The sequence below is a fragment of the Filicampus tigris genome, chromosome 1, assembly GCF_054856515.1.
Source record: "Filicampus tigris isolate MCC_2025a chromosome 1, RoL_Ftig_1.0, whole genome shotgun sequence".
Taxonomy (NCBI): domain Eukaryota; kingdom Metazoa; phylum Chordata; class Actinopteri; order Syngnathiformes; family Syngnathidae; genus Filicampus; species Filicampus tigris.
Window position 1 is genome coordinate 28,384,240 of NC_141217.1, and position 24,844 is coordinate 28,409,083.

Here is a 24,844-nt window from a genome sequence, read left to right on the forward strand (position 1 = left end):
ACACATCTGAGAGATTCATTTCTGATAATAGTTTTATTAGTGCTCTGACCTTTCAGTTCATTAGAGGAGTGCAGGAGTAGTGGAAAGGGTGCACAAGGGGGGCATGAGAGCTCACTGAGCAAGACCTTTCGGAAGCAGCTCAACTGTCAAAACAACAAAGGTTGGAACTTGCAACTTTTACTCTTATGTTCTGTTTCTAAAGACATGACGGTAGAATAGTCAACTTTGTGATTGTCCAGAAAATACTTTTCCAAGCCATCATTCTGTGGACTGATGTGCATCTCTCCCTCTCTCTCCCTCTCTCTCGAGCCCACCACCCCACCCCCTCAATTACCAGGATTTATAACACAGTGTTTTTCAGGTCTGTTAGCGCTTGAGTGTATCACTTATCCAGGCGGTTAATTGTTTATGAATGGTGTCCTCCCCTTTTCCAAAAACAAGGTGAGGGATCCAAGAAGAACCAAGTGTGACACATTTGGCATTTTGAAGGGGTTGGGGGTTAGAAAAGTCAAATGTTTTTGGTAGAAAGGTCACAATTCAAGTGCAGCGGTTGCTAACAGCATCCTCCAGAGATAATGTTTGACTTTACTCTGCAGGGGAGGCCAGCGAAAACAAAATTAATGTTGTTTTTTTGTGTTTTATTGGAAAGCAAGTGAGGCAAGTTACAACACAATTTGCTCGCTCCTGTTCCCTATAATTAGCAGGGTACAGAAATGAAATCACACTGACGAGAAGGTCAATAATCCTGATCTATAGTGAAATTAATCCTGCTATCGACACAACAAGCAAACAATACAATTAAGAGAGCAGAGGAAGGCGATAGTAAAAGAAAAAAAAAAAGCAGACAGAAGGAAAGGAGCAGCTCAGAGGAAAAGGATGTGTTTTATCTCCTGGGCTCAGCATGCAGAAATCCTATGAAGGCTTCTAATGAATTCATCTATTGTTAATGAGGGCAAAGCGAGGAACCAGGGATTAAACGTGAGAGGAGGGAACACAATTAGCGATACCAGGCTAATGATTGCTTTTTTAATGTGCCATTGTTCCTGCCTTGTACTTGGTTTACTGGCGTATGTTTATTGGACATTTGAAACTTCTTATGGATCAAAGATCAACACACGTAGATAGTAAACAGTATAGGTAGAAAAAGTCTACATATCCCCGTTCAAAGGCCAAGATAAATCGTTTGAAAACCTTTTTGGCCAATAACGGGACAGTTAGTTTGGTCAGACTATGTGCGGTGTGCTCTGGTAATCTCAACAAAGCCAACCACACACCTTAAGATGTCTTCCATCCACCTCTCTCGAAGCAAGTCTCATGATCTTTCAAAAACACAGAAGAACAGACAGTTCGAGATATGTTACAATGTTACAGAGTGTTTCCAAAAACAACCGGAGAATTGAGTGTTGTAAAATGGCAATTTCGTCTTGCTTTGGAAAATACTTCTTTCCATTTTGGGAAAACACGTTTATGTTAAAAAAAAAAACTAAACAAAAAAACTGTGTCAGATAGGACATATTTGTTGGAATTTACCGCAACTTCCTTGTTCCTCAATCAGGGTGCTTCTTTGATTGGCCAAATTCTGTTCATGTCACAGTTCACGGGGTCATTGACTAGCAAGTAGTTGGCTTTCCCCACACACATATTGAACGCGTTTAATATTTAAGATTGTCAGCCCCGACCTGTTTTGGACCCTATCATTGAGACTAATCCACTCTTAACAAATTCCGACAAAAGGATCTATATGGTCATTAACACATTACATCTGTAGATTTGCATGATATTTTTGGACAGAGCTATTTGCAGGTCCATTCATTGACCTAGGTTTCTGAATCAAATCCTTTTGATTCTGTTCCGTCACTATCCAAATGATGCAAACTTAGCTGGGTTCCACAACTCATGAATTCTGTCAGCCTATTGCGAAGTATGCCAGTGACAGAAGGGGCCTGGCGCTGTTTCCAGCTGAGTAGCTTTAACTTGCGTTGGGACTGGCCTGGGGATGCAGAGGGGAGCAGAGGGCAAGCATGGTGGGCTGCATCCAAGCATCCCAGGGTGAAGAAGGATTGCCTTTCAAGAATTACGAGCCATTAAATCAGAGCTTGGAAATCTCAAGGTTCCCCAAGACTGCTGCACAAGGAATCTGGGCTGTAGAAATATTGTTTATGGTTTGAAAGGCTCGGCGATGGATTTATAAAAGAAACATTCATCATTGCAGGAAAACGGAACAAAACATTCTGGAAATAAATACTCACTCTATAGGTATACTTGTCACCCAGACAGCACAATAACAAGTGAATTGGGAGGGAGATCCTTCATCCGTTGGCAGCTGCAGCCCTAAACATACTCTGCCTACACGTGCGGTGGGGACCTCAAGGGAAATTGATCTAAGACTTGAAATAAAACTGTACATGTATTGTATAATGACACAGATTTGCATTTGTATTATTACGGTCTTGTCTTTATTTGTCAATCAGAACGTTTACGTCGAATGAGGCAAAAATCCAATCATTGGGTTAGTTAGTGTCCGACATTTAGACTAGTGGTGACCTTGTAGGGCCTCCTTGAGCCACGTTGTGGTTGGCCCTATTAGAAACGGTACTGGCCCGTATATGCATGATATAATATGAGTTGTAGTGATTATTTCACATTTCATATTTCTAAACAGTTTTTTCAAGAGTTTAAGAAGATATTATTTCTATGTAGTGAAGTTTTTTTTTTGCATATTAAAAAGAAGAAATGTGTCGATTTGATCATGTATATGAAATCGTGGTTGGTGCAACCGTTAATGAGCCGACCCTGTTAGTCCAACTGAAACAAGCTTAGTAAAATACATGTGAATATCTTATCCTCCTATTCTCTGTTTAATCTTTTCCATTTACAAAAGCTGGTACCATTTCTAGTGCCTAGCAAGGCTGTCAAGCTGCAACCATTATTCTCCACTCACGCTTGTATAATGGGACAACACATCCGATAACATGTCTGACAGTATGTACTGAGTGTTGTCATTTTCATAAATCATTAGAGTGTTTCTACTACTAGGCTTCGACATCTTCAACTTTTCGTTTCCCATCATTTCACATTTGAAGTATCAATGTGAGTGAGTTCTCCAGTAAACACAATTAAGAGTATTGATCATCCCGGGCTGTCCCATGAGCAGATAAATATGGCTTTAGTGTTGTAGCTGTTTACAGGAAGGTGATTGCTTTCGGTCAGTGACCTTGAGACGGTGTGGAAAATCTATGCTGATGTCTTCCCACTGTCCAGTACAAGAACAAGTAAACCAACAAGGAATCCGCCAGTACCACACACCACTATGACACTCATTGATGATTTTTCTGTAACAATAATGAAGTTGGTTGGTCCACTCTCACAATGAGATGTGATCTTTTTTTAACCCACACTTTCCACACCTGTATATCCTGTTCACTGGGCTGTGCTTTATACAACATTCAAGTTATGAAATGATCTAAAATACATCACCATAAAGGGCGCTTTAGTACTTGTGCATGCTTCAAGTCATTGACTTGAAACCGCGACACATCTAAATGCGATCGACATCCCTCTTTGACTGATTGCATTGTGCTCCGTCCATTATTTGGCATTGTTGCTCTTGTGGCTTATGGCCTTGTAGTGTTATACATCAGCGGCCTGAGAAAATCCATTCTGCCCAATTTTCATTCTAGTTGAATCGTTCCAGTATATGCACATGCATACTGTATGAAACGCAGTTCATTTAATTTGCACAATTTTGAAAATGTTTTGTATAGTTTTGTATCTAATAGAAACCTACGTAGCCCCTAAGGTGACATGGAAGTAAAAAAAAAACAATCTTCGCGTTCCCTTGCAAAGATTTGTGTTCCCTCACAAAGATTGCGAGGTAACGCTGAGTATTTTTTTTTGTGTGAGAGAACGAGGGGCAGAGCCATGAGCCATTGAAAGACTGCCCACCCAGAGAGCTTCGTGAAAAAAAATCAATACTCATAAATTTTTAGTAAATTATTATTACATTATTTTTGAATTTGTGTTTCATTGTGTTTTTTTTATTTCATTGAATATGAAGAATGGCGTAATTGTGGTTTTCTAAGGAAGATCTGAACTTTCTATTATTCAGTTTGTCATTTTATTTGAATATACAATGTGTTGGGATAGGAGGATTGTACTCAGTGAGAGAAATATTCAGGCCCACCCTGATTTTTCCAGGCCCACCTATTAGCCACGTTCTGGCTCCGCCCCTGGAGGGAATGCATTTATTTATTTTTTTTAAATGCACGTTTATGTACTTCCAGGTCAGTTTGGCAGCTAGCCTAGCCTCTAATTCGCAACTGCTTGAGAGACAGTAGGTCGCAGACAGCAAGAACCATGGAGGAGGACTTGGAAGTTGGAACGCATTTTGCGGTCAAGAGATGTCCTCTTTTGCCAAGCACTTGCTTCAGATGTCTTTCGCTTATTTGGAAACCGTACTTGATATCAAGAACTGATTTTATGTTTTTGTATTTCAAGCGAATTTCAAAGTAATTAAATTAAACTCGCCCACGGGTGTAAATGCTCCGTCTTTGTTGCTTTCGTTAACCCGGAAGATGACCTGGAAGTACATAAACGCGCATTAAAAAAAAAGTGTTCAATTTGCAAAAAAAGCTTTGCGTTATCTCGCAATCTTTGTGAGGGAACGCAAATCTTTCCAAGGGAACATGAATTTTTTTTGCGAGGGAACGCATTTTTTTTTTTTTTTTACTTCCATGCCACCTTAGGAGCCCCGTAGAAACCTGCCGGTAAGGGATTGATTAACTTCTTACTGTCAAAGTAAATACATTTTTTGACACGAAATAGTTCATGAGCCTTTAGAAAGAACTGTTTCACGTGTGAGAGATGCTCATTATTGTTTGCGAATCAACATGTTTTTCTTCTTTTTTCTTCACAATTCCCCCGAGGATTGTGGCCAGGAATTGGTTAAGTATTGATGAATGAATCCATTAGATTGCGTAGAATTGGCCGATATTGATGAGTCAGGTCTTGTTCAGTGATGCGCTCTTATACATTTGGTCTCATGGGGAACGAGCATGTTTGTAGTGTGCAGGGACAAAGTGAAACTGAGGAACAGAAGACTTATCGGATGATATGTTTGTAAAAGAAGCATGTTTGATCTACACAAACAATATGTGCTCGGTGTGTTTGAAGTGTGAGACATCCCCGGTGAACATGAAAGCTGTCCAGGAAGCTGAGGTGCTGACTGTCAGCGAGCACAAGCGCATCTGTACGTGAGCCCGAGTGTCTGTGTTTGCGTGATGGATGAGCTGGCAGGGCGAGGCCGTGGATAAAGTGCAAACAAACTGGGTAATAAATGAGTGCGACAGAAGAGCAGTGATGAAGCCCGCTCCCGAGTTCCTGATGCATGCCGACCAGTGCCCGACAGCCATTTGTACTCGAGAAATGAGCAGTTGACTGTCGCCGGGATGGAGAGACATTGTTGGTCCTTTACAGAAGTATCTCTTCTACCTCCTCTGTTACTACAGTTATAATAGTTTTGGATTTTTCACTAGTTAGTTTTTATTTCGTATTGAGGTTTATTATTTCCATCCATCCATCCATCCATCCATTATCGATACCGCTAATCCTCACAAGGGTCGCGGGCGTGCTGGAGCCTATCCCTGCTGTCTTCGGGCAGTAGGCGGGGTATTTTCAAGAAATCACGTTCAATATTGTGTAATAAAAACTCAACAAAAAATATGTTATTTAAACATTTTAAAAATCAGAATGCCGTATTTCAACTAGTGTGCCTGCATAGAACACATTCTGGTCAAAAATATGTTTGGGTTGACTTCCCCTTTAACAATAAATATAGTAAAAAAAAAACCAAATCAAAAACAAACTGTAAAAAATAGTTTATGTTATTTTTCTAATTTATAAAGAGTTTGTGGACAACAAATGTGTGAAACAAATGTTCTGCTGAACTGATTAAAGGTGAGCTCCTTTTGAGCCTCAACTATGACATGTCTTGCTCAGCATTTTACTCTGCAAAGACATTTCTGCCTGTCTTTGCCCTTGGCAACACTGTGAAAATTCTGATTGGATGACAATACAACCTTCGTAATGATAGATTAATAAACATATTGTATATATGAATTAATTGCAAATATCAATACTTTATATTGAGACTCGATACTTAAAATTGAGCACTCTGGATCGGGATATTGATATTTTGGTATCGATACGCCCATCCCTAGTTGAAGGCAGTCAGGTAATTTGTTTGTGCTGCACTTCACAACAAAATAATTACGGGTAGGGCAAACAATACAATTTCACTGGAGTAATTTGTTCGTGACACAGAGCTACTTGGCTGGTGGAGCAGGGGAGGAGATGCCTGTGTGTGTCCCACTAGTGTCCCTGACCGCGACCGTGTCTTCCAGTCGCTACACTGCTGCGCTGCGTTCATGTGAGAAAGGAAGGGAGAGAGACAGATGTCGGGTGTGTGTGCAGAGGGGGCGTTTATTTTCACCCGTTTAATCGTGCATGTTTTCAAAAAGATTGTGTCAAGATTGACCTCAGTAAACTGTTTGAAAATAAAACCAAACGAACAAAAACAAACTTTCCACTTTTTGGAAAGAGGGCAGAGGGGCAAGTGCTTTAGCACCACCTGAGGTCTATGTGTGCATGCCACTGACATACGGCTATGGTGACATCACGACTCCTCAGCAGGAATATTAGTCGCTCTTGGCCAAGGATAAGAAAAATGTATACTTATCCTGTAAGTTGGGTCACTCGTACCTCAAGGCACCATATATCTTTTCGTGAGACAAGTCCTTAAACTTTGCTGGCACACCTCGCATAGCCATTGAAACAAAACAAACCCAGGTTGTGTTCAACTGCTGTAACTCTTTTCCAGTGCAGTCTTACAAGTATCTAAAATGTTGTGTCCGACAGATTCAATTTACCTTAGACCTTATGGTGCACATTAAAAGAAATGAAAACATGTTGCGCTGTGTGTTTGAATCCTCCACATGGCCATGTTTGCTACTCTGAAATTCCAATTGTAGCAATTGTCATGCTATTAATAAAGAGGAGGGAAGTAGGAAGCCGCAAAGAAAACTTTACGCCTGTGAAGATTTGTGTTTGCTTTTAGTTTATTTGCATTTGTTCTAAATGAGGGAACACAATCTTTCAGTGCCGTGACGGCCGGTATTTTCTGTGCCACCCAGTTGCCTGCAGGTATCGGCTGGTGAGGCAACGGGGGCAGGTGCTATGTGCTTGTTTCATTTATTTATTTGTGTGTTTGCGTGTGGTGCGTATATAGGGGGGAAGCAATTTAGAGCTGCACCTGCGTGTGGATAATTAATGTGGACAGCAAGGTGCCTAAATAAATCAGTGCCTCTTGCAGACTTTCCTGTTGAGGGTCAAAATCTTCTCTCAATGCACTGGATTAATCATGTCCCCAAGTAGAGGCAAGATGTATTTCCGTATGTTTGGGAGTTCTTTTCTATGTACTTATATGCCCTCTTACAGGGAAACTGCAAGGTTCTTTCTTTTCTCTGGCCCATCCTTTGCATTCCAATTTGTAAGAGGACAAACAAAACAACATCATAATTTTCATACTTGTATAATTATCCCTGCCTTCTTTGCTACAGTGATGAATAGGTGAACCTTTTGTTTGCATTTGTCATGCTGCGTTGGCATTGTCACATATGGGAACTGGAGAAAACGCAGGTTAGGGGGGTCAGCGCAAACAGAGATGGGTGAGGGTGCAGGTGTGTGTTGACAATGTTCAGCAGTCATTGTCATTCTTCTTCTCACGTACGGCATGTTATATTTTCATTCCAATATTGCAGGTAGAGATTACATTGCGCTTTTTTTCCCCAGGGACAGTTAATCTTCCAGAATAATGACTGTATAGGATATAATCTTTTTCGCGTGAAAATCTTGTGTGTCCAAATAGGGCCAATTTAAACATGTTTCACTATGCAATATTAATATTCAGTCCCACGTGGTATGTTTTTTTTATTTTTTAAATTTTTTTATTTGTTTACTTTGGTCTGCGAACACGCTAGAAACTGTTTTGATTTCCGAGACTCAAATCATATTTCATCATTGAAATGACTGGAAATGCCATTAATCGGTTGTGGCCCCCCAAAATAATTTGTTGTTGTTTTTTTTTAATAAGGAAATATAGCATTTTACTTTAAAAAAATCTTAGCACAATAAGACAATTAAGTAGAATGTGAAGAATTAAACAGTTTGTCCATCATAATTTAATGCTGCAATCCGATTCATTGTGCTACTCTTTTTGATGTGCTGTATGATACAGTTATACACACACAAACAACAAAGAACAGTACATCTTCTACTACCAGTGTAAGTGACTCAATAAGATGCTCTAACATTCTTTCTTTTTAAAGAAAATAAAGAATATATGCCTGCGAGTATTGCTATATTATCTGTCTATTGTGTTGCTCCACCTTTGTGTTCATATAGGAGTTTCTTCTAAAACAGTGACTATTGATGCCAACTATTGGCATGTCAATGACATTTTGTATTATTTGTTATCATTAAGCTAAGCGGACTTTCCTAAGGAGATGCTGTTTGGTTTTGTTTGAGGACAAACCTCAACTAGTAGAGCCATTAAACATCTGAAAGTCTCATTTTTGATGAATTATTCAATATTTGCCAAACTGCTGCTTATTGGAAAGTGAGTCTGATTCAGTTCACTGCCACTGTACAGTGGTCATATATCTAGTTTGCACTTACAAGTCACAGCAAAAAATAAATAAATCAGCTGAATGAATGACAGCTTGTAACTTATACAACTGTGGTCACTCTTATCTCAAGGCACGACTGTACTAAGCAAGATTAAGTGTTGAAAATGAGAGCAAATCTTTTAATGCTCTTGGGCACTTCAACAGTCTGACAAATGTCATTTAAACCCACCCCTTTTTGACTCCGCAGGGGCCTGGCGGCATTATTTGCCCTCAATAATGCAAGGCTGAATGAATAGTTAGATTAATTTCCGCCTTTGCACTGTCTAATGAGATTGTTTTTTTTTTTATTAATTGCATCACTCATGGCTCTAAGACCTTTGAAAAAGAGTTTGAGCAGATGATGTAACATCATGAGTTAATGTCAAGTATGTTTTAAATCGTTTTCTAATCAATGTCAATCAGCTATTGATTTTTTGGGGGGAAAATTCAATTAGCAATTCAATATGATCGTGGAGGTGTGGTGTTGATGTAGGTGTGCAACAGTAAGTGATGGCAATATAAGGTACCAACTTCAGCGATGGTGTTAGGTATCCAAAGAAAAATGGGCTTTTTTTTTCTTTTTTTTTCTGAAAAGTAGTGGTTTTGGAAATGCGAGGATTCTGCCTGACTGTGACAATTATTAGTATTTTATTAGGTTGGGATGACTTTTGATGCTAATGGAGATTCCAAAAGGGTATGTTTTCTTGTTCCTAGCAATCTGCCTTGCAATATATGTTATCCTGTCCTTGATTTAGCTTTGGAACTTGTCAAAGTTCAAAAAGTTAAATACTCAAGCCACGCTCAAGCCATCAAGTGGAAACGCAAAAGCTTACCCAACTTGAAAAAGCTTCACCCACTGTTTTTTAATGGAGTTTATATCCATGGCTTTGTAAACCTCAGTGGCCGTTTTATATAGTCGTACTTATCGCCACCATTTGCTGCTATCTCTGACAGCAGGTTTGTCCAACACAGAGCTCTGTCCTGCTCCGTCCACGCCTATCTGTCAGACCAATTGATCTCGTCACCTCCCTCATCTATTATTGATATTTTTTTTCACGTTGCAGGAAAGAGGCACCACCTGTATGCTGGGACCTCTGATCAGCTTGTAGGCAGCAGGAGTCTTTTTTTGTCATGATCAGGAAGTTCTCTCTTTTTTTCCCTTCCCGACTGATATACCCTCGAACATGTTCTCTGATTGATCTTTATAATGGAATGGAATGGCTTTGTAATTTCCGCCCTATGGGGGTACGCAGAGACGGGCACAGGGGCGGAGAGATGTGTACTTACGGCTGTTTGGGGAGGAAATTAATGGTGCATTTTTTGTTTTTATAATGTGATTTAATGATGCAATTCGTCTAATAATAAGGACATTTTTTTTTAAACATTTATACATTCATTGACACATTCCCTCCGTCACAGAAGAGAAACCCAGTGGGCCAACACAAACATCTCGCTCCTCTCGTCTATTCCGAGCGCTGGAGGCCTTTTTATTGCGTCGTGATGGATGATTTCAGTTTGGCATTTTCCTCTGCTGCACATCTAAATACAACCCCCTCCTCATTTGAGCAAATGTGAAGGCCATCCTATATTCACAAAGCTGACATCTAATGCATATTGAGTGTGTTTTGTAAAGGATCATTTGATGGTCTTGTAAATGAGTCTTTGCCCCTCAGCTGCTAATTTAGCCACATTCCATCTCATTAGCAAGAGGAACAGATGACAAAGGTGCTCTCCGCCTCTCATATGATGTGATTCAAGAAGCCCTGCTTTGCTTTGATATGGGGGTTAAGGAGTATAGGACAGAATCATCGGAAGTCCATGTTTACTTTCCTCAAAGTGGCTGTCTCGACCTCTACTTTCCTCGCTCTTATTCCTCCCAATGGTCCCCCCACCCACCTTCTCATCCTATCCCTCCATCTCTTTCGAGGATGTGCACGTGTATCTGGTTTCCTGAAGCATTTAGCACCTTAGCCACAAAACCCGGACAGGAAGCCCACTCTATTTGCAGTGTATCAATTGCTCTGAACAACACAGTGCTCACCTCCACCTCCCTCAGTGTGTCGCTGGCTCAGCACACACTTTGTCACATGCCTTCGCACGTACGCACGCACACACTCGTGATCAAGTTTGCAAAGCAACATTAAGTACCGCCAGCGTGCTCTATCAAAGCCTGCAGACCTCATCAGCGTTAGCGCCTCAAGCCAAATGGACAAATGCATCCCTGCGCGCTCACATTCACATACGGAGAATCTGACCTTGGCGCCAGTTTGCCGCAGGGTTCATCCTCAGGCCAAGCTGGCACGTCAAATGCGTCCGCAAGCCAGAAGGTGACTCTCTTACCACTGAGATGGTCTACAGAACAAAAGAAATCCAAGTAGATATAGCTGAGGCCCGACGTGCACAGAGTGATGTGGCCCAACTGGACTGAAATATTGCCAAGTGTGCGATTCAGACAATCAAAATAGCCGTGTCATCTTTTAGTGGTTGAATAAAACATATGAATACAGGATATTGCATGTGCAGCCTTAAAGCCTGATGAGGGTTATAGTTTTTCCATTGCTGCGCATTGGTAGAGCTATGGTGCAAGGTTGTTATAGTTAAAGACAAAGGTGGGCGTGTTAGTAAATTTTGCCGGTACGTCATTGTCAGGCCATCTTTATTTCAAGCCGAACAAATCTGTCATCGCCAGTCCGTAACTTTGTCATTGATACGTTAACCACGCTTCCGTCATCGCTAAATTACAGTTCGTCACCACAATTTTAGGACGGGTGATTGGTGAAATGATTGGTGGTGATTGGTGGAATAAAAACAATATGGGAAAATGTCATTGCGGTTTGTGGGACCAGCAAAAGGTATGTACAACACAACCGGATTCCTTTACTGGCCGGGATGACCTAAAAAAGGAGCAGGCTTGGAGAATTGAGAGCAAGGAAGTTGGAGTCACTGGTGAATGGACTGAATTATTTACAGCTGTTGAACTTTTTTTCCTGTTCCGCTCGAAGCCCGGTGTATCTAGCCCCCGTGAACAAACACGCGGCCGTGTTTCCATCAGTCGTCAGTGAAACGGGAGTCCGTCAGTGACGGATCTTCTGTCAGCACTGATGGAATGCACACCGCTGGTTGACGAAAAAGAACAAAAAAAGATTCAAATTAGAAAAAACATTTCTGTTAACAAAATAAAATAAAAACGAGATCCATACTAACAGAAACGACATTTTATGTTTACAAAAGGAACTAAAGCAAACTATAACTATAGCGAAAATGTCAGACTTTTTTGGGCAATTGATTCCATACATAAGCTTTTCAGGTTCATTTTAAATGTATTCATTTTGGCTGTGCCTGTTTTGTGACAGCTGTACGGCCGCACAATTTTTTTCACGATGGTCCACCTCAGTCACATTCGGCCGCATCGCTCGGTGTGCGGCGAGCCTTCGTGCTAATGTGTCTTTGTGAGTGTCCAGGCGGCTCCTTTTCGGGATGTCAGCACAAGAAGATCCAAGTCTAACACAACACGTGTACATGTGGATGCGCTCGGATGCGTTGTACGCGTTTGAGAGAGCAGGAGTAAGGCGCCTGAGGTGTTGCCTCTGAAAGGCACTTTAGAAATTAAGGCAGTGCCACTGTTCTGTAATGGGGCTTAAATGATCCAGAAAACACAAGATATATTGAGCATTTAATGAAACGCTTCGCAGTTAATTTTGCCCTCACCAAAGTATCTGCCAAACCTGCTCCTTTCCTGCATAACACAACAGCCACAGACACACATACAGTAGATGACCCCAAAAAAGAGTGGGGGAAAAAAAAATTGTTACCTGATGACTACTACTCAAAATTGAGAGCAAGGTAATAAAAGCTGCGATTTAGACCTGATAAAACAATCTGCTTTTTATTGTCTATATTATGTAAAACGTCACATGTGATTGGTCTGTTCAGTCGTGTCCTCATGTGACCAGCTCGGCTGCACGTGACATACTTGAATCCAAGCTTCCCAATGAGTTTCACTGTCAAGTCCCTGTCCTCCTCTTTGTCTGAGAGCGTCCTCTGTGGTTTGACAATCCATTAATAATGTAAAGGTAATGATCTCCAGACTAAAGGCCCTGTCTTGTCTTGCCCCTCCACCCACTCCATGTCTTTCAGTTGTACCGGCAAATGAATCATTTAAGTCTTGGTCAGAAGTGAAAGTGAAGAGACGTGTTTGAAGAAAGCAAAGGCAAGAAAAAGAAACATCAACATGGCTCTGTTTCATTGATGACTTGAGCAAATGGCAAAGGAAATGACTCAAACCCTTGCTCGCCTTTCTCCACCTTTCACCTCAGCCTTTCCTTTTGCTTTTCAAGTTTGGATGATGGACGAGCAACTTGCGCTGTGGCCTCCGATGTCCTGTACTCTTCCTCTCTTCATCCTGCTTATCCCAGACGCACCAGCTCTGTGTTCACCCGTGATGGATGTGGAGTTGGCAGGGTGCTGGTGATAAGCTGACACCCAGAACCACATCTTTATCTTCACATGCATCTAAATGTGGAAATACTGTATATCGGCTATGCATCTTTTCCACAAATAATCATTTCTCTTCTTTTTTTTTTTTTAAGTGTGTGGCAAGTATTATGGTTTTCCATCTGATACAGAGTTACTCTTACACCAGTATAGCATGCAGGGTAATTCAATTCCAACGTCTATGCATAACTAAGTCAACTTTACACTGAAGAAATACCTGCATTTAAGTGGAAAACTGACATTAAGGTCAACAAAACAATGGAACGTATCTCTGTAAATCTCTCCCTAAACCAAATTGAACCGTATTTAATATTGCTTCTGTTTTACCAAAAAATGTAAATACAATAATAAAGGCCAAATCTAACATAAGCTAAAATGCCTGCATACTACCTCTTTCGGAATCTGCAGTGTTTGATATAAAACAAAGAACATGCATCCTAACCTTATCATATTAACATAATATTCCCAGGTCATTCTTTTAACGTTTTCAGAAAGCAAGAAAAAAAAAATCCAGTTGCCTCGATTCAATGATTGTGGATAACCATCACCTGGATGACTAAGAATCTACACAATAAAGGAATAACATTTTTTTGACTAACTCAACCGAAATAGCCTAATAGCATAATTGAAAATAAAAGTAAGTTTTTATCATTAAAATGAGGATAGAATCCAATCCATTAAGGTTTTTGGGGGGGACATCTCTAAAAATTCCCAATATTTAAAGGCGTCCAAAATTAGCCAATGTAAGTGTAGGGCTTCAACTCACAATTACTTTATTAATTGATGAATTGGGTGAAATACATACTTTAATTTCCATCCCTTTATTCAAAAACATTATATTAAATTTATGAGCTCACAACATATTTTAAATTTACAGTGCAGAAAAGGCAGAAACATCAACTGATTATCATTCAATTACTGATTTGCAGAGGTGGGCATTTGTCAGTGCTTTTGAATTAGTCCGTCTGCGCGTTGTTGTCCATATTACAGGCCCGCCCAATCGATCCGAGTTAGCCAAACGGCGTCGAGAATGCTCTTACCGGTATGACGTCACACGCAGGTGCTGCATTCCTGACACGCAGCCAAATAAATAAAAAAAACAAAACAGTGTTTTATACCTTTTATACCCTTATACCTTTATACACCATAGATGCAATGACATGTGCCCCGTATTTTATTTCTCTCCGATCACCCGGCTGTGTGTGTGTGTGTCTGTCTGTTGTTTTTATTTTATATTTCTTATTTATTTGACTGTGTGTCTGCTTGTGCGGCGCCTGCGTGTGACGTGAAATTATGTTCCTGAAGCCGATTGGCTGTCGCCGACAAGGGATGGACTGGGACCACGTGGGTCGGCCGGAAATACTGACGGGAACTTAGTGACAGATTTCTCACTGGTTCGGAACATGTCAGAAAATAGGACAAAATATGGGTCATTGTTGTCTTAGGTAAAATCAAATGTTTGCAAACACTGTATCTTATTTGGACTCAACACAATAATCACAAAGTCTCTCTGCTTTCATGGAGGACTGGAACGTATAAAAATCTCAGAATATTTACTGTTGAGAGGCCCAAATTCAGTTTGGAAAATTTGAAGTTAAACAATGTCTCTAAATGATTGATCGGTTATCCATGTAGTTGTAGATTAATTGTGATTATGGATTAGCTGTCAATTCAGCGATTAATTGTTGCACATCAAGTAAATTTATCATAAAAAATCCCATTTCACCTGATTGGACATGTTTTACCAGTATCCCTCAATGGCTGGCCTAAAAGGTCAGGCGTACTTTGCAGGACAGCAAGCAATGTTTAATTTGAATATAGTTACTCATATTCTTATTGTCTGAGAGGGAGGAAAGCGGAGTAACAAAAATGAGAGCTAGCCAGAGGAAGATGAAGGAAGCGGATGAATGGGTATGTGGGTGGGGGAGTGTTCGAAGGACCCACAAATAACTACCATCAATCATCAAGCAGTCAACAATTGAACATGTTAGGATTGCTTGTTATTGGCGGCGGCCGGGTAGCTGCGCATCTTGCCCAGCTCGGGCGCTTGCCCCCTCTTCGCACCGACTTGTCGCCTCCTTATAAAGTGACAGCGCAAACAACAACAAGTCGAAAAATCCTCCTTGTCAGCACCAGTCTGGCAGGTGTGTTAACTCCCCCAGTGCCAAATTAGGATGTGCAAGATTGCAGAAATGCCTCCGATCTCATATCTTGCTTTTTAATCACAAATATTAAAATGAGCCAAGACGCACGCCGACGCAAACGTTGGCCTAGGTGAGCGCATGGGTAAAGCCTCAGATCACCTTCAACCTGAAAGGAGGGACATACAGTACCTTGAGAAAGACCATCGGGCAGTCTTAGTCTGACATTCGCTACTTTTGAGTAGTTAGTGTCAGAACGCTGCAGCTTCTGTTTTGACTAAAACAAAGATATCTGAACATATTACTCAGTTCCTAAAGGTTTTACATTGGCTCCCAGTGGGCTGTAGAATATATTTTTAAGTTCTTCGACTATAAATCACTGAATGGTTTGGGTCTTGAATACATTAAAGAAATGTGAATGAAATATAAACCCAGTAAGGCTCTGAGGTCTTCAGTCTCGTGTCAATATGTGGAACCCATGCAGAGTTAAAAACAAACATGGTGAAGCAGGATTTAACTGTTATGTTGCACACAAATGGAATGACGTGCCAACAGAAGTAAGGTCAGTCCCAAATGTAAATGCTTTTAAATCCAGGTTAAAAACTATGCTTTTCCCCCATAACTATGATTAAGGGTCTTTAACCATTTTTAAAATATTTTTTTTTCTTTGACTGTATGTTTTTTTTGGGGGTTTTTTTTGCCGGGGGGAGTAAGCTACTTTGTATTTCTTTACTTTGTTTTCATGTTCTATTGAGTTAACTTGTGGACGAAATGCACTATAAATTAAGGTGCCTCGCCTTAGCTTGAATTTTAATATTCAATAGTACAGTGGTAAGGAATAATCCAAATGTTATCATTGTTAGGGGACTTTTACAGAATCAGACTTGCTTTGAATTATTTACAAGATGACTCGGGCAATTTGTTTTGTATAAAGGATTGATGTTTCTTTTCATTTTTTTGGCGGTGGGGGTGGGGGGGGGCTGCAATTGGTATTTCAACGTGCACGCATGTGTGCGTGTGTAATAAGGAAAAAGCTTCATGTTGATTTTTGTTGTTTTGTGGATTATTGAGAATTGACACTAGGGGGTGCTCTAGGTTTGTTCTTTCGACTCAGGCCAGTGTGTGCGTGCGTGTGCGGTCACGTGTGCGTAGGTTTGTGTGTACGTGTGTGCGTCTGTGTGGGTGTGCGTGTGTGCGTGTGCGTGTGCGTTTATGTGCATCCTGTGCACTTGCTGGACAATCAAATTTTAAAACCACACGTCATCCTTCCTTTTGCCCCATAAAAATCCCTAAACATCCTGCCACAAGACTTCTTGATCATTAACTCTGTCTGTGTGTAAGGTCAGAGGTGATTTCAGTTCCAAAGTATTGGCTGATAAGAGAGTTAATAGATAAGGATTGTCAGGAGTACTTGCTGAATATGCACATCTTCCTGACTAGACATTAGGAAATTCACTAATTGGATGTTTGAGCGTTATCATTTTTTTTGGTCCTGTTTTTGTCTGTTTCACGTTTAGCTGATGCTCTAATTCTGTCATTAGTGATGCACTTGTTGTCCGCTGTTTTTCTGCTCCTCACACGCAACCCACACGCCAGCCAACCGCAGACGCCTCCTGTGTAAAATGTACTAAATTCTCCAGGTTAATTCTGTTGCAAGACATTCAAAAAACAAAACATATTTTTATTATTATTATTATTTTTTATCGGCTCTTGATTTTCATTGTGGCATCAGTTAAGACTTGACTAGGGCTGCAGCTAACGATTATTGTAATCAATGATTAATCTGCTGATTATTGTTTTGATTAATCAGTGGATCAGATAGATGAAAAAATAATCCTTCCCTTTATTCAACGACAAGACATTGTTTCAAATTAACTATGCAGAGAATGCACAAACTTAAACTGATTACAGTGTGATTCAGTTTCTGGTTTGGTCCGTAACGTGAGAAAATTTGCAAAAATGTGAGTTATTGTTTTCCAAAGTAAAAGCAGATGTTTGCAATCATTCAGCTTTCATGGAGAGCTACAAGAATTTGAGAATATACTATTGAGAAGCTAAAATTCCAAGGAATTGGACAATATTATGTCAAACAAGGTCTCTAAATGATTAATCTATTATCAAAATAGTTTGTGATTAATTTGATAATTGATTCGTTTTTCATTCATATATGATCTGTAAAAAAATAAATAAATAAAGATCTGCCTTCTCGGACCTGTTACCTTGCTACTCCAGAAAAGCACTTTAATTGGAATAGACTGTTAATATAACACTAAAGGCTCTATTTTTGTAGGCAAGCGCAAATACCCTTGATGTAAAAACTGGCGCATTTTCATTTTTGTCCCGGGGCAAGTCTAGTTTACTGTGTTTGGGAATTTGGTAGACCGTGTTGCGCCTTGCAGACCGAGGGTGTTTTCTATTACATGCCCCCAAGCATTAGACAATTTGGTGACAAAAAGTAGACTGCGACCAGACCAACTAAGAGCAGGTCTAAGTTGTGACTCAGTTGGTGTAACACGTTTTTGGTGGATTTGATCCAGGCGCAGGAAGACAGATTCTGCGCACTGCTGATACAGTGTATGTGGTGGATCGTCATCATATTTCATTCATAAATATGACATCAGTGTGCATCAAACCCTCTGAATCATTGGAGAAATGATTGGTGATTATCATTGAATTACTATTATTATCATTATTATTATTATTTATATATATTTTATATATATTTAAAAGCACCCCTGTACCACGGCACAAGTGGTATGTGTGTGAGTGCGTGTGTGTGTGAGTGTGAGGAGGGGGCGGGGGTGTAGGTGTTGTCACGCACGCATCAGGGGTGTAAGGATGTCTCCAAATGTTCACTTTATAGCGACCAACTATACATCAGCCGCAAGTGGAGATCTTCTTGTAGTTCCTTATAATTGTCCTTTGCGTGCTTCGATCTGCCGCATGGTCTCAAGCCAATCTGGTGTGCTTCCGAGATGTAGACCCAGCACACCTCTCCTGCGCTGAATGTAAAGGGAATGAGAGGAGGCACTTTGATTGGCCGGGATCAAGTCAACTGTGTTCGCTCCCACAATGGCGCAATTGCCCATTTCCAACTGCGCGAAAATACCAAAAGAAAAATAAACCTCCACATATGCGCACAGTTAGACTGCACTTCACCCACCCCATGTCACGGATCACAATTGGATGACTGTGAGACAGTGCTGAAATTGGCACATGTCCTGTTATGAAGTCATTTGGATGTTTTCCTTGTTTGTGGTGCAGACAGTGTGACTGGAAGCAGGAGCATTAACGGCATTACAGCGGGTGGGACAGTGAGACGCATTCCTCCCTATTCTCTTTACCAAATTATTTGTTTTCCACATTTGGTTTGGTTTTGTGGAGAAGCACTGGACACAATCACAACCTTAACATGCCAAATACTTTGTGCCTTTGGGATTTATTGCACCGGAAATTATTCTGCATTTCATTTCTACAAACAGAAAATTAGAAAGACAAAAAAAAATATTTTTGTAGCTGTATTGGTTTTGATACTTCCTAGAAATGCGTGGAGCTTGTCCGACCCCCCCCCAGTAATTTTCAACCGCAGCTCCATCTGGGGTCTCCCCAGGTCAGATGAGGTAGTGAATCTAATCCCTGCAGTCTTCTGGGCCTTCCATACAAATGAAGGCATTTTGGTTGCACTTGATCATTTCCACTCACCCTGAATTGAGATGTTGTTAAATCATTGAGCTTGTTGCGTCCGCTAATGCCGCCCGCACATGACAGACAGGAGTAATCCCGGCCGTAGATGTGATGCAGAAGTGTACGCATCTGTTCATTGTCAACCTGTGAGGATGCTGACTGATGATGTGTGGACTTGCTCTCATCCCCTCCGCCTCCTCCATTGTCACTTTCAGACCACACACATGCACACACACACACGCACACACACGCACACGCACACACACACACCCCACAGAACATGGGATGGGAAGTGGGGGGGATCATGGAAACACACGGCCAGATTATTCACCACAAGCCATTATTGAATATGTGACTAACACACTGAGAATTGCTCTGGGAAATCAGATTAAGAAATGAATTATTTATGAGGACATGGAATGCCGGTCCAAGCGGGTGGAGAGGGTGGATGAATACACCTCCAATATTCCCCAAACAACATTATAAGTTTGAACATGACACTTCCCACAACAGTTATTCATTTCCGCAATACTCATCACTGTTCCACTTTCCTGATATTAAAATATGACTCATGGTAAATAACATGGTAAAGATGTTGATTATTTTTCTTCAATGATATTACCTATATTTTCCCAACCTCACACGGTGTAAAATACAGTGCCATATATTATCGAGGAAGCCATAATACTTTGATATCAAATCAAACTTATTGCTATTTCTGCTTCCGTGTAAACTCTCTCTGCTCTGAGTCCCATTTGAGCAAATTGTGAATGAAAAACAAACTTTAAATGCCTTCTTGATACTCCACTAGTATTAAAATAATTTATATCATTCACATTTCTCATTTAGTAAAGTAAAACAAAGCTGTGTGCGTCCAGACGAATAATACCAAAGCGGAACACATATTTTAGTTATGTTGTAAGTAGAATAAAGACTTTCCATATTTACTACCGTATTAGTTTTGTGAGTAAGAATTGAATTAAGTAGGACTTCAACTAACAATTGTTTGAATCAATTAATTTGTTGATTATCATTATTATTTTATTAATTGATGAATCGGATAAAAAATGTTTTTCCGACATTATTTCAAACAGACAGCGCAGAAACTGCACAAACATAAAGTGATTATGGTTCAGTTCCCAGTTCGGTCCATAACATGTCAGAAAACAGACAAAAATATTGATCCCTCTTTTCCAAAGTAAAAGCAGATGTTTGCAAATGCCTTATTTTTGATTCAACACAAAGACATTCAGTCTGCTTTCAGTGCTTTCATATAAGGAACACAAAAATCTCATCATTTTTGCTGTTGAGAGGCTGAAATTGCGAGGATTTGCACAATTTCAAAGTTTAACATGGTTCTTAAGCAATTCATAGATTGTCAAAACTTTTGACAAATAATTTGATAATCAATTAGTTGTGGACTAATCAATTAACGGTTGCACCTCAAATAACGTAGTGTGCACATTCTTTAACTTTTTACAGGGATCTCAATGAAATGTATTATTTGAAAATTCAGTCAATCCTATAATACAATGTAAAAGTGCATTTCTTTTATTATTTTTAAATTAAAAAGTATGCATTTTCATCATTTCCTTTGTCTGTCCTCAATGAGATGTGCGGCATGCGTTTTGACTCACCTTTCAGTTACCAAATAGAGACTGCACATTCTGTGTACAGAATGTCTTGTCCACTTTGCTAAAGTGAGTTGAATTCATCTGCTGTCACCTTTCACATCATTTCAGATTCAGAGTGGCAAGTACAACGTGAGCCAAAATTTCTCTCAACCTCTGCTGGCTGTTTTTACAGATGTAACGCCATCCGTGGGTTTGTCTGTTGCCGCCTTTGCGCAGCTCCCGCTTTCTCTTCTTTGACAGGCAGCCAGTGTGCTGACACGGAAAAGTGTGAGGGCGTATGGAAAGTGGTCTCTACCTTACCACGCACACTTATTTTATCTCATCTTTTGCTCCAATGTGCAGTCATTTCTTTTTCTTTTGATTTTTTTTCCCCCCTCTTCCTGATTTTTGGGGTCTATATTTTTGGGTTTCGGCCTCTGGTGGACAGGTGTGTTTCTTAAGCCTGCATGCCTTTCCAGGTAAAAGTGAGGAAAAAGGGGTTATGTCAATACCTTTCACCCCTCCCACACCCCTCTCACCTTTCCCTCCTTGGCCAAACCGCACATTTGGCTGCAGCGGGGGGAATAACAGGGAGTTTCCACTATGAAAATACTGAGGTGAAGCCTAGGAAAAACAACTAACCCAAGCTTCCCTTACACATTTTTCTTATTAGGTGCCCATGGTCATCTTATATGCCGTATCAATGCAAATGCCCTTAGTTAATAGAATTTTCAAAACCTTCACACACAGGTGCAAGTAGTTATACTTTTTGCACGTCTCCTGTCAAAGACCCCTCGGGATGCCCACTCGCACGTACGTAATGTCTATATCAGAGATCGGGGGATGCATACTTATCAGTGTGTACGCGTTTGATGGAAGCGGGAGGCAGAGGGGAAAGATGGGGAGGATGAAGGAGTCGTCGCATCAGCAGAAAGTTGTTATTCTACGGCCTGATGTTTCTATTTAAAGGAAGAGGGGAGATGGAGCGGTAGAACCGGTGCGGTCCATAGCCTGGAGAAATGGAGACAGAACGCAGGAGGACGTGTGGCTGGCAGTAGTTTTGCCATTTGTTAGCAAAATTAAACCAGCAACATCACTATATAACTGGTGTGTTTTAGTCACTTGTCTGCTGTTTACTTGGTTCTTGGATGCAATTTTATTGATTTACAAATTACATATTGGTGCCAGGTGCAGTGGTAAATGTTGCAATAAAAATGTGTGAGACGATCCACATTCATGATTCAAATGAAGAGCTTTTAGGAAGTCGTATTTTAGTTCAACCATATTAATATTAGAGTGGTTAATTTGTGTTGACACATGTACAGTATGCACAGCATAGTGGTTAAGACGCAACAATTAATCAATTACAGTGGTCAACAGCAAATTTTAATCAGAGATTTTGTGCTTTATGTGTCACTAAATGTATTTTAGGATGATTTAAAATGCCTTTACAGGTTTTTGAGATATTTTCCTTTTTGCTTTTTAAGTCTGACCTACGGGCGGCTGAGGCTCAGAGGTAAGAGCGGCTCGTCCAGTAACCGGAAGGTCCATTGTTTGATTCCAGCTCTGTCCGAGTCATGTCGTTGTGTCCTTGTGCAAGGCACTTCACCCACCTTGCCAACAGTGCCAATCACACTGGTGTACGGCTGGGTGTGGTGGTCGGAGAGGCCGTGGATGCACACTGGCAGCCAGATGTGAACTTAACTCAAGTCACTACACAACAAGCGGAAGTTTAGCAAATAGTGAAAAAGGGGCCTTTTGCTACTCAGAGTTGAAGTTTACAGTCAACTACATTTTATACATTTAAATCAGCCAAACAACTGTCTAAAGAAAACCCCTGTTTGCTTGATGCTAACACTAATTTGCATTTATGCTGCTGTGCTTTAGCACTTTAAGCAGCGGATTGAACAATAATGGTTAAGCAACAACATGTAGACAGACAATATTAGAGTACTCACAGTCATACACTCTTTATAGAATGGCTAATATTAGTGCTGTACTGATGAGCTCAGAGAAGATTTGAGACATTATTATGAATTCCACTTTGGTTCTAGGCAGGACATGCCCTGCCGCTCCATAACGAGTAGTGTAAGTTAGTGTAAGTGTAAGTAAAAAAAAAAAGTTTCATTTTTTAAAATTCTGTTTGATTATGCCAATATTGTATGTTTTTATAAAGTATAATATTTTCTCCTCATTAAAATACACATTACAACAGATTATGCTGTTTTATTGGGGAAGGCTGGAACGTGCGGTCAACATGTGCAATTCAAATCATATCTTAACATGCCACAAGCTCACACTCAGCAGTCAGCATTGGGCTTTTGGAAGTACCTGAAAGTGGATGCCTCGAGTTGTGTTTGTTGGTGGGGGGTTGGGGTGTCTGTGGGGCACAAGGGGGACACCACACAGCAGATTAGCTAATGATATTAGCTGGAGAAGACACTGGTAAAACCCAGTGGTCATAATTAGTACAGTTTTTCAGAGATTGCCCTGTGCCCCCAACTCTATCTGTCTGTCTTTCTCTCTCTCTCTCTCTCTCTCTCTCTCTCTCTCTCTCTCTCTCTCTCTCTCTCTCTCTCTCTCAGGCACTCAGTCAGTCTGCTTCTGCTTTTATTTTAACAAAAGGTTTAGCCACCTATGCCATGCTGTGAATCAGCTCAACGCAATTTTATGAGCCAGATTTGCGATTGTGATCAATTTCATGTTGATTATAGTGATCAGCTGTGAGCATACTTACTTGATCAAGAAACATCAGCAAATCATAGTTTATTTTTTTCCTCCTCTACTTTAATTTGCAAGTTGAGGAAGTCAAATTAAATGTACATTTGTTCTCCATTTGTTGTACTCGGGTAAAAAGTTTGCTTCAATATGTTAACAGAATGTTCAACTATACTTTCTAGTTTCTTTAGTTTTCAGTACAGATGCTTTAAAACTGTAAATTTCAAACACAATAAAAACAAATTGTGATAATAATCGAGAATAGATCAAGTAAAATGAAAAATTAATCTGGATAACTAAATCTAAATAAAATAAATATCGCCCGGCCGTACTTTGCAAAATCACTTTCACAGTCTCTCCTCTGCTCCCCGCATGAACACAGTTTCATGCGCCTCCGCCGCTCTTGGCCCACTGCGAGAACAGACGGGCCAGCATGTTTGCTCTGCTGGGGGACACCACCCAACACGCACACACACGTGCTCCATTCAGTACTATGTCCACATGCTCACACAGGTGCACTTGCAATCTTTTGAACCTCTTTCTGCAGTTGTATTGCCAGGACGGCGCTGAGACGGGAGTCGGTGTTGCCCGTGAAAGTTATGAATGTCCGACCGAAGCTGAGCTGCTTTCGAGCATATTCACTAATGATGCCGAGCGGAGCACATGCTGACGCTCGTGCGAGGTCGGTCATCAATCATGTATCCATCTGGAAACCCACCGGCAAGAATGATTCATCTTAATCGGATTGAAATATGTGATTTTTCAGCCACTAATGAGGATAATTATTGAACATTAAAACCTTTTGTCGCAGCACATATTGTACATAACCGCTGAAGCGCATGGCAATCTTCCTGCTCTGTTTTCAGAGTGCCTACATTTCGGATAAAAAGATTAATTGAAGAAAAAAAAAAAAGTCACAACCTTCCATCACAGTTCTTTATAGTGTAAATAAAGTGTTGAAGCACACAGCCGGTAGGAATTTGCAATCCCTGTTTAGGATTACTTGCAAACTGCCTGGCCTGGGACAAAGTGATAAATTATACGAGCTTCCCAAACATCCCTCTGACTCTTTTCTGTCTGTGGCTCCAAAGAGTCTGTCTTTTTTGTATTGAGGTCAATCATCTTCCTTTATCAATGTAATTCATGCTCACCAAGTGTCCCACAATGAGGGGGGAAAAAAATCATTTTCACATGAATCATAGTTTAATGGCCAATTTCTACAGTATTTGTGCGTAAAAGAGGGCGCAAGAAGACGTCAGTGCTTGAATGGTGCTACTTATCCAAAAGGCCATCAAGGCTGGATTTTTTTTTTTAATTTAGATACTGCATCCCTGGAAAACGATGGCTCTCTGTCCTCTTTCCGTTGTCCCTCCATCTGCGCAAGATTAAACAGAGCCCGCCTCTACTTTTCTTTCTTATTCTGTCCATCACCGTGAAAAATGACCGTTTAGTCTTAGACCTTAATCACACC